The sequence below is a fragment of the Melopsittacus undulatus genome, chromosome Z (assembly GCF_012275295.1).
Source record: "Melopsittacus undulatus isolate bMelUnd1 chromosome Z, bMelUnd1.mat.Z, whole genome shotgun sequence".
In the NCBI taxonomy this organism is placed as follows: domain Eukaryota; kingdom Metazoa; phylum Chordata; class Aves; order Psittaciformes; family Psittaculidae; genus Melopsittacus; species Melopsittacus undulatus.
The window spans coordinates 62,119,163-62,124,334 of NC_047557.1; positions in this window are offsets into that span (position 1 = coordinate 62,119,163).

The following is a 5,172-nucleotide window of genomic DNA, read 5'->3' on the forward strand; positions in this document are numbered from 1 at the left end:
CGCACAGCGGGACTGTCCATCATCGCTTGTAGTAGCTCTGCATTTCCATAGCACACTGCGGTGCAGCAGAGAAGAAATTACTCTCTAACTATGAGACAGTGAATGAGAAATTTCTGTCCCTGTTTATGCTGTCAGACCACCACCCAGGATGCTGTACATCAGCCGGAGAGGGGGAAGGGAATGCAGTTCATTTCACAGGCAGCTGCCAAAGCTTACTATTCAAAACAACCTCTCAAGCATTTATCTTTGCTTTCTCCCTTGTAAGATCCTGTAGAAATATTGTAATGAGGTTGACAAATGTTTAAAGTGGAATGTGGAGCACCTCGTGCCATTTAAAAGGGAAAATCACCACATGGTGTAAAGAGACTTTGTGGTGAAACAAAGAGCTTATGGTGTCTATCCATTTTGCAGTCTGATGCCTGGATCACAAATGGATAGGTAGGAATTTCCACTGCTGAATTGCAACAAAATGTCCTTGAAACACTTAGATTTGCTGCTTTAGCATGAAAAATAGAAGGAAAAAAGGAATATAAACCACATGAAAATAGAAAAAAACACATACAAGTCTCTGTGGTTTGGAGAACTTTAGGTTTGTATTGTAATAATCACAAGGCAATTTAGGAGTGAGACTGTCCATGATTTTACCAGGTTTTTCAGATGAGAGAGGAAGGGCAGGATTCCTCTTGAAGACCTCCACAAAGTCTCAACTACATGACCACCCAAACAACCCCAAAACTTTGCCCATCCCACTGAGCTGTTCTTTCCATCTAATACTGATCTTCATTGACCTCTATAGCTCAACTCTGCTGAACTTTCACTTCTTCCTGATCATAATGGACTGTGGCTGCAGCTCATTGTGCTAGTGTGTCATCTCCAGAACAAGACACCACTACTTTTTGTCTTTATGACCTGACTGAAGAAGCATGAAGAACCAATGACTTCTTGCTCTACTTTCTGTGGCAGATGAGTCATTACTTTCTGTCACTTAGATATTGCATTGTAACTGACTGCTCCATCCAAAAACTAAACCATTAAGCAAGGACTTGTACTGCTATGTATATTCTGAGATTCATGTGAGCACTGCATTACAAAGCTAGACCCCTGTTTAAGACCTTAGTATAGTTGCATACCTGAAGAAAGAAATAGGTAGGATGAGAAGTAATGACATTAGGGTGCTCCAAATTCAAAATAAAGAACCTGTATTTTGAGGCATTTTCTTGTTATTTTTCTTTTGTTCACTGCCATGACATTTTTGTTAGGTAGTAGTGTATTACTAATACAGAAAAAATAGACTTACCAGGGAAGTACAATATTTCCATTTACCACTGTGAACTGAAGCCTAAAACAATTTATGAAGCTAAGCAATGCATATGACCTTCTGTAGTCTTTTCTTTTGACTTGAAATGATGGTCAGAAGGTGGTCTAGAGTAGAAATCCTGAAAGACGTGGATGACATTACTGAGAAGTAAAACCTACTTTCAAAGCCATCTTTCTACGTCAAGCTCTTATCTATCTCGTACCTCATGAGCCCATGCAAACCCAGTTTGTTCAGTTATTTGAAGGAGACTATGTCTGTATCACTGGGAATGTTAACTGCAGTGAAATCTCTGATTTTCTGACAGATAATCAAATAAATAAACAAAATTAATTAAAAGAAATGGATCACAGAGGTGATGTTTCTACTGCTAACTGGTAATTGTTAATTGAAGTGTAACAATTCTATTAATAGCACACGTAAGAAATAGCAAAGAGTAATAAAATACAAAAAACTCGTGGAAAAATTTAACATTATGATCTTATAAGCTATTTATTCTGCGAACTGCTAAACAAGACAATGTGAAGCTTTTAAGTATGAAATGAAACATGCAGTAGGAGCTAAAGTTCTATAAATATCCACTCTGTGAGATTCTGATAGGTTTTAACCAAAATCTTGAGAAAAGCTACTCAAATTTGCAATTATCCTTGCATGTTCAAAACATTGTTGAGGGGCTTCAATGACATGATACCACAAAGGAAGGAGGCATGTGATGTAACTCACACAATGTTTTCCTAATGTGAAAGTTTTCCTCTGCTGGTTTTGTTTTTCCTTCATATCTTCTCTGAGTCATATAAAGAGACTACACCTAGAGCACATCATTAGAATGTCTTTGTGTCTTCTTTATTTGAATGTGGATTTTAGTTGAAACTATATAAGCCTTGGTCTTGTGGTGTATATTGTCACCAGAATTCCTTGATCAAAATCCAAATTCATATTACACTGTTGGGCATGGTTTGAGGAAGACAAGAACTACACACATGACACCCTCTTGAAACAACTCAAATGCTGTGGATTAAAAAGCCTGATTTATGCATTAAGGAGGGATGGCTGTTCTCATAGACCTTGTGCTCTTACTTTAATTATACAGGCTTGGAGGTTAGAAACCAGGGCAATAGACCTGCTTAAATGATAGGAAAATGTATTTGCAAAAAAAAGTAAAAAAATACTCTGAGAAGTTAAAAAGCTTTTAGCTCTCAATTTTTTCTCAATGAAGTTTTGTTATTACGATTACTGACTTTTCTCATACTTGTACTAGGCACTTTGCAGTATAATGCGGAGATAGCCTTCCTTTCAAGGGACTGCAACTTAAATCCACAAAGTATCAGTTAATGTGATCACTGAGGACAGCAGAGCAGGGATCAGGCATTTGGGCTGAAGCTGCAGAATTGGGACCAATTTGAACCACATCAGATGCAACAGAGGGTAAAACAAAAGAACAAGAATCCCTTCCACCTTCTCTCTCTCCTTTGCATATACATAGCAGGAAGAAGCTAGGAGCAGCAGAGCATGAGAGAAAACACAAACAAGATGATTACACAGTCACTAAGGAGAAGCTAGTATCATGAAATGACAAAAAACTGTGTTAGTAAAATGGTGTCTTACTACAACAAACAAGTGGCAATTTAGATGTATTTAAGAGAAGAGCAACAGTGGGATAATATTTTGTCAAGTTATAGGTATCATATTTTCACTTGCACTGGGCCTTTCTTAGGGGGCATGAATGAAAAATCACAGTGTACTTATCAGGTCGTTTGTTTTTTTTAAAAAGCAATTATGCTTTAAAAAAGCTAGGATTTTTTTAACAAGATTTTCACGCTAGGAAAAAAATGAAAATGATCTGCCACATTTGTGCTTACTATGTATATGTTAACCAGGAGCACAAGGGACATCTTTTGCTTTACAGTGTCTTTTCAATAATGAAATTAATGCCTAATTGCATAGGATTGATTTTATTGTCCCAAGTTACACAAGGCACTAAGGACAGGCATTGCAGGCTGATGTCTATCAGTTTCCTCTCTGACCCTGGGCACTTCCATAATGATGCATGGATAGCCAGCTGTAGCTCAGCTACAGCTCAATTAGACATCACTGGTAATCTAAACTCAGAAAACAGGTTATCAGCTGTAGCAATTTTTAATGGTGAGACTTAATATAAAATACTTTAATTCTATTTTGTTCTGTCATATACACTTAGTAACAACCACACACAAAGGCGCACACACGTAGATAGAACAGAAAACACAAGAAAATTCATAGTATGTCATTCATGCATATGAAAATACTAGTTTTTTATTGTTAGAGTGTATTTTCCTGCTTTCAGTAGAAGTTACCTATTACCCTTTTTTTCTCTTGGTTATCAATCAGACCTGCTCTCTGCAACACTGGCACTTTTTACCCCTTTTGCCTCAGCTATGCTCTTTGCCTCAGCTTGCATACTGGTTTTGAGGGCTGAGAGAAGCAACAGATCAGGTCTATGCCTGTATCCACACTCTTTGTAGCTACCTTGAAGATGTGAATGTCACTCAGCCATATTGGTATACCTCAGCTGAAAGTAAGTTGGAAAGTCCCTCTTCTAGAAGTTTAAATAAACATAACATTAAAGACCTCACCACATGCCTAAGGTGAATGTATGCACACACGTGCATATGTAGATATATATATATATAAGTATATATATCATAGAATCATAGAATGGTTAGGGTTGTGAGGACCTCAAGATCACCTAGGTTCAACCCCCTAGCATGGGCAGGGACCACACACTAGACCATGTGACCCAAGACTGTCCAACCTTAACACTGCTAGGGCTGGAGCATTTACCACTTCTTTGGGCAGTCTCTTCCAGTGCCTCACCATGTAGAGACAGTGTTACAAAATATTTTTGAAATAGTGAAAAAACATGCCAAGCCCAATACCCCATTAATGTCACCTCTGAAATTTAGTTACTACTGAATTCAGTAAAGTGATAAATGACTCAAACTTCCCATCCTGTATCTTGGTAGAGGTCAAATTGCAAGGTCCCATTTAGTCTCAAAATCTATTACTTCACCTTATTAGCGTTAGATTAACTTACATCACCTGAGCATCTGGCCCCCTGCCTTTGTAAGAACTATGTAAATAATTTGCCACCAGGTAATTTTTTTATTTCAGCTTCTTCCTCCTGTCATGCCTGTGACAAATAAGATGACAGCAGGCTACTTGCTGTGATTTATTCTGTACTCAGAGATATTCACCCTGTGAGTAACTCCTGGGCTGGCCCCTTGCTTGCTGCATTTGCTATTCAGAACTAGACTGGAGTAGCTGGTCATTTAAATCATATGGTGAGTGTTAAGCTGAAAAGCCCTTGGGAGGTGACAGCTCATGTACGCTTCACAGAAACTTAGAGCAGGATAGCCATCTCTCTGATGAGCTCCTCTGTGCTGTGCATGCTACAGCCCACAGCTATTCAACCTCTAAATTTTGGTGGTTGAATTTTCTGCATCCTTCCTGCGTCTGTCCCAGAGAAGCCAGGTTAGTAGCAAGGGCTATGTTTTGAAGATGGAGGAATGTGCCTCCTGTGCTCTCTCTGCAGATGCTCAAGCACATAATGCTTGCATCAAGGAGAGAAAATGCCACATTAGCTCATAAGAGGCTGCGGCAGCAGTCTGAATCAGGACAGGGACTTTCTTGACTTAGAGACTAGAATTAGCTGAAGGGGAGCATGAGGAGCCAGAAATTAAGGGTCTGTGACGGCAGAGCACTAGACTCAAAGAATGCCTGATTCTGGACAAGGAATACTGTGCAGACCTACAGAAAAATCGGACTGATCTTAAAGGGACCCCTTCTTAAAGCAACTGAGATGCCATTAATGCAAACTT